Raw genomic sequence first — 10,766 nt, forward strand, 5'->3', positions numbered from 1 at the left:
TTGTTCAAGTGTTCTAGAGAAAGTGTACGATGAGTCATTCTGATATTCATTCAGAATTCGTATAGCGCTTAATTATAGTCACTCTCAAGACCCCGTTGACAAAATGTGTGATTATATTCATGTTCAAGTCCCCTCAGAGATAGTGTGTGATTATTGTTATGTTACATCTCCGTAGAGATAGTATGTGATTACAGTAATGTTCAGGGCCCCACATAGAGAGTGTTATAACAATGATGCTGAGGTGCTTGCTGTTATAACAGTCATGCCGAAGCTCCTGCAGAGGTAGTATGTGATTATAATGATGCCTAGGTGCTTGCTCAGGTAGTGTGTAGTTACAGTCATGTTCAAGTGATGTTGAGATATGTTGTGATTATACTGAAGCTTAGGTCCCCAAAGCGATAGAGCATGATTAGGGAGGCCCACTAAGATGGTGATTATTGACCTATAGAGAAAGCGTGTGATACATGTAAAGTTCCAGTCCCTCTAAAGACAGTCTGTTATGATATACATGTTGATGTCCCTGAAGAGATAGTATGTGATGACAGTCATATTCAAGTCCCACAAAGTTAAAGTATATTGAACCCACGTCCCCACAGAGATAGAGTGTAATTATAGACATGCCAGGTCCCCATAGAGATATGTGTGATGAAATTCATGTTCAATTACTAAAAGATAGCGCTTGTTTGATTATATTGATGCCCAGGTCCCCACAGATATAGTGTGTGATTATAGTGATGTCCAGGTCCACACAGAGATAGTGTGTGATTATAAGGATGCCGAGGTCCCCACAGAGATAGTGTGTGACTACAGGGAAACCGGGTCCCCACAGAGATAGTGTGTGTTTATATGGATGGCAGGTCCCCACAGAGATAGTGTCTGTTTATGGGGATGACAGGTCCCCATAGAAATACTGTGTGTTTATAGGGATGGCAGAACCCCATAAAGATATGTGTGATGATAGTTATGTTCAATTAATCAAAGATAGCGTTTGATTGGTTATATTGATGCCAAGGTCCCCACAGAGATAGTGTGTGTTTATGGGGATGGCAGGTCCCCACAGAGATAGTGTGTGATTATAGGGGTGCTAGGTCCCCACAGAGATAGTCTATAATTATAGAGATGTCAAGCTCCCCACAGTGATAGTGTGCAATTATAGAAATATCCAGGTCCTCACAGAGTTGGTGTGTGATTATAGCGTTACCACAGTCCCCGCAGAAATAGTGTGTGATGACAGTCTTGTTCAATTCCCCACAAAGGTAGTGTTTGATTGATTATATTGATATCCATGAACCCACTGAGATAGTGTGTGATTATAGACTTGTTCAAGTTCCCACAGAGATAGTATGTCTCCACAGTGATGTCTGTGATTATAGGTTTTATGAAGACTTAAACAGATAGTCATAATCTAGTGGTTTAGCAAACTAATGTAGCCACTTCAACAGTGGCAGCTGCTCCACTAAGGTGGAAGAGCGTCGCCCCACTGCTTAAAAGCAGGGCAATGGAAAAAAGGAAATGATAATAATGGACCGTATTATCATTTTCTTTTTAGTATTCCAGTTGACATGGTGTTTCTGGTTGGCTAGGGTATGCAGGTATGGTAGGGCAGAACCCATCAGTCTAGTAAGGGTAAGCTAGTAACACATCAAAGACAACCCCTGGCAGAGCAGTCAGGCTTATCCCAGAGGCAATGTCTAAAGCGTTTGCACAACGCACTCACACAACAGTGACACTTTAGGCACACCATAAAAAGCAGCTCCACACAAGGTTACATAAAAATATCTTTTGTATTATTTATTTTTAAAAAGTTAGACGACAATCACATAAATCACTGTGCCACCAGGCACTTTGTCATGACATCACATAAAGTCATACACCACTTTTGCCAATTGCATAATTGTCATAATTAACAATGTTAGTGAACTTTAGTAAATACTTATAAGTGAACACCACACTGAAAACATAAGGCCTAACATTACAGTTAGTGTAATCAAGACAATAACGATTAGTTGAACATGTTTCCGCTTGAGCCGGTGTCACCAGTCTGACAGGGCAATCTTTTAAGATAGTTGCTTCCAGCTTTGTTAACACCCAACTACATCCCCTCTACATCCCTTGCCTCCTTCTCCATGAAAATGCTCCACTGGTTCCCGTAGAAATAGGGAAAATGCCAGGAATTACAGAGACGCCCTACGGGGCAAGAAAACGCCAAAAGATCTCCTGCCTGCACAACGGGGAGAGAGCACAGTCTATGGGTGCTTGTGCTCACCAGCAGGATAGGACCACTGGCCTGCACTCTCTGCAGGGAAACACTACCTGTTTCCATGGAAGCAGGGGAATGACGGAAGTACAGGGGTGATCTGCTGGGTAAGGAAACACCAAAGGATCTTACTCCTGGAGATCAGCCCAGTGGGAGGTCTGTTTGTTGGTGCGAGCACACTATCCCTGGGTGCTCGCACTATCTAGCGTGATGGGCCCACCTGCCCCCACTATTCACAACAACAAGGCCAGAAGCCAAGGGGAGCCAAATGCCTCCGGTACAGCTCCGTAGTGTGGCATGGGTACGAATCTCTTCATGTTTCGCTGCAAGCGGCCTGGTGCAGCTGGGAGGCTCTTGCCTGCCTTAGCAATGCCCGCACCCAGGGGCTCATGTCGGCCACCTAGGGTCTCACATCGGCTGCGTGTGGAAGCATCTGAATGGACACGTGAGGCTCTGGTCACTTCCGGGTGCGGCTGGGCCACATCTTCTGACAGCCAAGGGAACTCCCGGGCTGATATTCCTTGCTGCTTGGGCATGGCCTCGCAGCCATGTAGCATAGCCCCGGCTGCTGGCTCACATAAACAAAGGCAAGCAATACGAGAGGGAGAGCGTTTTGTTCCGTTCACCTCCTCCTTCTCAATGTTCAGGCCCTAGATGAGGGAGCTGTGCTGCCCATGCTGCAGGGTAAAAGCGCTCCTGTATGGGGTTAGCACAAATTGAGCCAACTCCTTGGACAACAGAATTGAAAACGCTTACCTTAAAAAGTCCCTCGCCTCCCAAAAAACAACATCCACTCTAATCCCTAAAAATCCCCTTATCATACAAAAACCCATACCCACCCAAAACCATAAATTTCCCTTGTCCCCAAAAATCCACACCCACTCTAAGCCTTAAAAAATCCTTTGCCACTTAAAAACCCATCCCAGCCTAAATGCGGAAAAATCCCTAACCACTCAAACACGTACACCCACCATAAATCCTACAATTTTACATGCCTCCCAAAACCCATAAAAATCCCTTGCTACACAAATACCCATACAAATACTACACCTAAACGATTCATTACCACCCGAAAACCCATACCCAGCCTAAATCCTTAAAAGTCCCTTACCACCCACAAATCCATACCCACCCTAAACCCTAACAATTCCCTTATCTCCTAAAAACCCATACCCAACCAAAACCATAACATTTCCCTTGCCCCCAAAAATCCACACCCACCCTAAACCTTAAAATTTCCCTTGCCACCCAAAAAACCATACCCACCCTAAACAATCCCTTGCAAATCAAAAGCCCATACCCACTCTAAAAATAAAATTTCCCTTGCCACCCTAAACCCTAACAAATCCCTTGCCACCCAAAGACCCATACCCACCCTAAGCCCTAAACACTCCCTTACCACCCAAAAAACGATACCCACTCTAAATCCTAAAAATTCCTTGCAACCCTAACCCGAAAAAATTTCCTTAACACCCAAAAACCCATACCTACCCTAACCTTAAAAAAACCATTGCCTCTCAAAAACTCATAACCACCCTAACCCCAGAAAAATTCACTGGTCTCCCAAAAACTATACCTAAACTAAACCCGAAAAAGTTTGTAACCACCCAAAAACACACCTCCACTCTATTCCCTAAAAATGACCTTACCATCCGAAGTTCCATACCCACCCAAAACCATAAATGTCCCGTGCCCCCCAAAAATACACACCCACTCTAAACCTTAAAAATTCCTTTGCCACTTAAAAACCCACACCCATCCTAAATACTGAAAGTTCCCTTGGCACCCAAAAACCCAGACCCACCCTAAACCCTAAAAATTCCCTTTTCAACTGAAAACCTATATGCAACCTAAACCCTACAAATTCCCTTTTCACCTAAAAACCCATACCCACCCTCAAAAATCCATTGCCACCCAAAAACCCACACCAACCCTAAACCCCAAATAATTCACTTGCCACCTAAAAACCCATACCATGCGGTCCTGGGCCCTTGGAGGTGAATTTAGCACTGCAATCAAGAAACCAATGATTCGACTCCAAGCGTCTGTTTGAAATTGGTGCATTCCTACAATATTCGATGCATTGTTGTTGCCTGCACCGATGCTGTGCTCCCCGCTCGCTAAGGGCATGACACAGCGACCATGACTCACAATGCTGCCATGACTTTGCCGATACAGCGCCTCCAAAGAACCGCCACTATGTGAGTCTCAAGCACCACTTCACTGAGGTTTTGAGACACCACTCCAACACCAACACAGCCCCATGGGACTTTCGCTCGACACAGCACAAAGTACAATGTAAGTACGCTTCTTTAATTTAATGTTCCTTGCTGCGCACTTTTTTTTGCTTTCCAGGGCACCTGTTTCTCTGATGATGCACTTCATGTTTTGAAAAGCACAGATAGGAAATAATGAAAACGAGTAACACCTGCTCCGTTTTCATAGCTATCCACTATTCTGTGGTTATACTTAAGTCACGTGTGGGAAAATGCGACGTCTGCCAAACGTAACCTCATAAATAAGATTTTGTAGTTTGTGCTGAGCAATCGGGATTCATACCTTAATGATCTACAACCTTTGTACCCTCTTGTTGATCTTCCCTAGATCAAACCACAGCTTCGGGTAGTGGCGGTGTTCTTGGACACTACCAAGGCATTTAACTCTAGAATGGCCATATCTCATAGCAGTTTTGAGGAAAATGGGTCTAGTTACAGCAATGAAAATATTGATCAATTTACTTTATACCAAACAAACGGCATGAATACATGTGAATGACTGCCTCTCTGCCCCAATTGCAATACAATGTGGTACCAGGCAGGGATGATCCCTTTCTCTGATATTCTTTGTTCTGGCATTAGAGCTATTGTGTGCTCTGAGAAGTGCACAGTCATAGGGGCATTTAGTTTGGGATGCGCAGAGTGTTGGTGTCACTGATGACATCTTACTTCTTGTCAGAGACCCCATACTAACTGAGATCAATGACTTTGGATGTCGGTCTGGCCTTACCATAAATTGGTTCAAATCACTCATGATGCCACTCAAGGGCAGCACAGGTGCACCACAACATATAAATTCCCTGCAGTGGCGAGTGGTCTCTGTCCACTTTCTGGGATACATATCCACCAGGATTCAAATGTCATACCATGTGGGAATTATAGTACTCTAATAGACAGAATCAAAACCAATATTGATAAACGGATCAAACTACCCTTAACGATGAAGGGACTCTAATAGACAGAATCAAAACCAATATTGATAAACTGATCAAACTACCCTTAACGATGTATCGCCCTCATAAAGATGGTGCTACTTCCATGACTCCTATATCTGTTCCAAAATATCTAATTCCCACTGAACCTAGAATTCTATAACCAGTTAAATCCTCTTTAATCAAACTCTCGTGGGCGGGCAAGCACCCACAAATAGCTTGAATGCTATTGCAGAGGCTGTACGAGCAGGGTGGCTTTGCTGTTCACCATTTAGAGTTTTATTACTACATTGCACAAACACAATTTGCTGCACACTGGTTTCATAACTATCAACAGGTACCACACGGGGGCTTGTTGATATCCTTTGTTTTGCTTTGTTCGCCCTTAAGTTGGCGGGGTATGCCTTTGCCACTGTATTAAAGCTAGCCTGGCTGATGGCGGCTGATTAGCCAGAAACCGGTCCCAGGATGGTTGTTTCCAGTCCAGGGAAGACTTGGCTTGGACTGTTCCCATCAGGCACAGGGTCAGACTGATTTGCATATGGCCATGTCTGAACTGGGGTGGCGGAGTGAGCTAAAGAATGATGATGGATTAAACCCAGATCAGTTGACTGGGGTGAGTGCTTGCAATGTTCAACACTCCATCCATCATCCCCTTTGGTTTTGCTTTGTTCGCCCTGAGTCTGTTAGGTCAAACAGTCATACATCTCTTAACAGGGAGATTATGTCAGATTGCTTGAACTGTGAAAAGGCTATGTCTATGCCGTGTCTAAAGTATATGCAAATCACTGCCAAATTTCTAGGGTGGAGTGATTTGTTTTCCTCCCATTCTCCCTTGTAAAATCAGACATCCATTAAGTTAAAATGCTAATTACGGAACTGACAGTGGCCTGCAAAGAACAAGAGAAACTAAAGAAACCAATGTTGCAGGACTATGTTGTGGTTCAAACGACATCTTATTTAGAATCTTAACTGACTTGGGTCCCCAGCTTCTGGGAAAGAGCTCTCCTAGCCAAATTTCTGCTAGGAACCATTAGATAATTGCTCTGTTTCCCATTAGAGCAGTACGACAAAGAGACCATTCTTATGTGCCCATGTGATAAATCTTAGTTTTTTTATATAAGCACCATGCACTTTTATCTAATAAATACCAAAAACCTTTACTTACATTTTATGGTTTTGAACAGTACTGGCCTGCCTAGTACTTTTCACCAATGTTGGAAAGCCCTTTCATCTGTTTCCATGTAGGATGCTTTCAGAAATCCGCTATTTCTTAAACGTAGCACTCTGTCTGTATGATCCTTTTTCATTTCATAATATATTATGACTTTTTATAATGCATTGTTGGTACCCCACACTCTTTTGCAGGTGTACTTTAGAAACTGTAGTTCTTTTTATTGCTACTTCTTGATTTTATTCTAAGTGTACTTTTTCTTTTATGACCATTTGTTTATGATCAAAAAAGGTTATATTGATGTATATTGATATTCACATATACTTTTATGTACAGGCTGTTATCCCTTCCAAGTTTAACTTCAATCCAGTTATTACAATAGAAAGCTATGATGGCATTTAACATATTGGCTGGCACACCCTATTTGTTCAACGTTGCTATAGCAAATTCCCTTTAGGGATCTTGAAACCCTTCTTAAAGTCGATAAAAAATGCATTAAACAGCCTTTGACTTAATATGGCATTGTGGGCTAGTAGGGCGTGTGCCACAATGTTGTCGATGGTTCAGCTGTTCATCAGAAATCCAGTATGGAGCTATGGTATCCGATCTGTCTGCTCTACCCACTCATGGACATCTTAGTGAGGCATCGTATTTGAATTCCACTTCCTGGAGGGATACCAACCTATACTTCAGAAAATCATGCTGGTTTCCTTTTTTTATGGATTGGATACATGTAGGAGCCTTGCCAGCATGAAGGTATTGTGGTGAAAGATGAGAATTTTCCTTCTGAGATTTCCTCTTTAATATTTAGAACTGGCATATATTGCTATCTTTCAGCATCAAGATGCAAGGGTATCTGCATTAGAGCCTGGCAGCCAAAAGTGTCTCGACATTCGGGGAGAGAAAAACAGCACTATATCTTTCTAGAGATAGCGGTAATTTTGTATTTCCTGTTGATACAGCACCTTAGCTTGATGTGACTTGCACCAAAACTTAGTAAATCTAATCACATGGTAACTTCAGAATATTGAGACTAACTCTTGGCCTTTTGATTTGCCTGCCCAGACCGTTTAGGTTAACTGTATATCCCATTTGCCAAAAGTTGGACCCTGGACCTGATACATGACCTCTTGGAAAACAGACCTCTTTTGTATCCATGCTATCCAGTCTATTATGGTCAGCAGCAAGAAAGAGCAGACTTTTTTGATACCTCCAGCATTGTCATTATTTTCAAGTCAACCTTTTGTTCAGTATTTCTTGTCTTTCAGTCACCGTTCAAGGCCTACATTTGAAAAGCTGGGCCCTGGACTTGTAACTTGTTACGCCTCTTCTTGGAAGGCATATATTTTTGGTGTATTCCCAGGTTTACCAGTTCTAGGAAATCTGGGAATGCGTCAAAAACCATGGGAATTGCATGGGAGCACCCATTCAATTCCCAAGGAATGCCTCTCTCATGCAGAGTAAGACAATGCAGCGATTTACGCTGTACGGCTTTGCTTTACTCCAGATTTATGGGCCCACTCAGGGTGATGCAAAGAGGCCTTGCATGGCTACATAAATAGCTTTTAGGGTTTGCATCGGACATGCACCTTGGAACGTTTGGTGTTTCTGATTTCCTGATGGAAGCGTCTGAGGTCGGATTTGTGGGTGCTCCTATAGGTGGCGTCCTGACTGTATCACCATCTGCCTTCAAGTTGTTCGCAGAGGCCTTTGATGAGCCTATGCTCTTTCCTGTTCCAGCTTGCTTGTGGTCTGGTTCTCGTGGCTTTGTTGGCTTTCAGCGGCACCAAGGTATCTGTGCAGGTGGTAATCTAGGCATTGAAGTTGGAGATGGATTAGGGAAGGTTGTTTTTGTGTCAATGCTGGTGGTGTAGGAGTACGGAGAGTAGGATGTTTCTGAGATCTTGTGATCCGGGGCTGCTGCTTCATTAGAGCAGAGGCGCACCGCCCCACTGCTTTCTCGCAGTGCGAGAAGCAGAAACATAAAATGGTATTTTAAATACCATTTTATGTTTCTGCTTATTGCACTTCGAGAAAGCAGAAAGTTAAGACCGGTTGGGTGGGCGGGCGGGTTTCAGGTTGGAGAGGAGTGGCTTGCCCAATGCTGTGGGCCCTGACTGTTTGGTCAGGCCTCTGGGGGCCGACCAACCAGTCATGCTTACTCTGCATTTTCTCTATGTAGGCTGCATGCAGCCTACATAGAGAAAATGGCCTCCCCATAGGCGCCCGGATGAGCACCTTCCTCACCAATAACAACGCTGTCATAGCAGCGTTGTGATTGGCTTAGGGGAGGGAGGCTGCCTTCTTCCTGTTCCTGCCAGAGGTAGGAGGGCAGGAAAGCAGGCGCAGCAGGAAAATGCAGGACCCTGCCAGGAGTGGAGGCGGCATGGAACCCGATAAGGTAAGGTTTTTATTTATCTTTAAATTCACACCCCTGCGATATCCCCCCACCCGCGAGTCATGCCGGCCGCGACTGCTTGTGATGGTGTTTCTACTGTGATATGGCATGGCTCCGCGGATGTTGATGAGAGTGTGGTCAGACCAGGTGATTGGTGCAGGCTTCTCTACTGTGAATTTGCTGAAGCTGGTGAAGATGATGTCCAGTCGTTGTCCGGCAGCATGTGTGGGGGTTCCACTCACTGAGAGAGCCCGAGGTTGGACTTGTCCTCGAGGATGTTGGCAGTGTTGAGATCAGTGAGGTCCTCCAGTTGGTATTTGACGTCCCAAGGAGGAAACTAGCACTTGAGTTAAGGATCAGGGAGGTTGAAATGTTTGCGATGGTGCCACTGAAGGTGGCACATGGCGGTAGATAACAGTGCCACTCAGGATGTAGTTCACTATGATGAGGGGCTTGAAGGTCAAGTGTTCCATGTTGCTGGAGGTGCTTGCCAAGGTGGTGGAGCACAGGATGGATTCTTTGAAGATGATAGTGATTCCGCTAGTCTGCTTGTCTTGAGATGTTTATGTTTACGTAATTTGTATTGCGCGACAAATACCCTAAGGTGTCTCGGCGCATTAAAGACTTCAATGGGCAACAACCAGCTGGTGGAATCATTGATAAAATAACCAGGCCTTCAATGATCTGCGGAAGGAAATGATTGTGGGACAGGTTTTGATCGCTAAGGGTAGCAAGTTGCAGAGTCTGGGGGTCGCCACCAAGAAACGTCTGTCTCCCCAGCTGGCGGTTCTGGTGCGAGGAACAGGTAGTAGGAAGGTGGAGGCTGATCGCAGCGATCTTCTAGGCACATAGATTCGAAAGGCTTTCCTAAGGAAACCAGGTCCTTTCTCGTGTATGGCCTTAAAGGCGATACAGAGTGCCTTGATCTTAATCCTGCTCCTGATTCGTAGCCAGTGGAGGTGGCGTATGGCCGAGGAGGTTGAGTAATGTTTAGGGATACCAAGCAGGACCCTGGCCGCTGCATTCTGAATAGACTACAGCTTATTTAAGATTTGTTCTTGTGAGTTGAGGAAGAGGGCATTACTATAATCGATTTTGGAAAATACGAGGGTGATGATCAATCTTTTACCTGCTGATGCTGGAAGATAAGGAAGCAGCTTTTTAATTTTTCTCAGCATGTAAAAAGAGGACGAGACCACGGTGTTCACGTGATGTTTAAAAGACAACTTGTTGTCGAACATGACTCCTATGTTTCTGACCTTGGTCACCGGGACCGGAGGGGGTCCCATCTGCTTTGGCCACCAAATGGGAGACCAGTCCGGAGAGAGGTTGCCAAAGGTCATCACCTCGGTCTTATCAGAGTTTAGTTTCAAGCAGTTCCTCGCCATCCAGGAGCAGATGGCTAGCATCCCCTCCTGGAATCTCGAGGCCACTGCTGGACCACCCTATTTACATCCGCGTAGGTGGTTAGGGACAACCCATGTGCCTTTATGACCCTCGCCAAGTCCGCTACATATATATTAAATAATGTAGGGCTTAACGAGGATCCCTGGGGCACCCCACAGGGTAAGGTGAAGAAGGGTGAGTAAAATTCCCCTAGCCTAACTGCCTGCGTACGGTTGGCCAGGAAGGATGTGAGGAGTTTTTTGGCCAGATGGTTGACCCCCAGGGATGCGACACGGTCGATCAATATGGAGTTATCGACCGTGTCGAAGGCTGCAGACAGATC

This window comes from Lissotriton vulgaris, chromosome 2_1 (assembly GCF_964263255.1).
Source record: "Lissotriton vulgaris chromosome 2_1, aLisVul1.2, whole genome shotgun sequence".
Lineage (NCBI taxonomy): Eukaryota > Metazoa > Chordata > Amphibia > Caudata > Salamandridae > Lissotriton > Lissotriton vulgaris.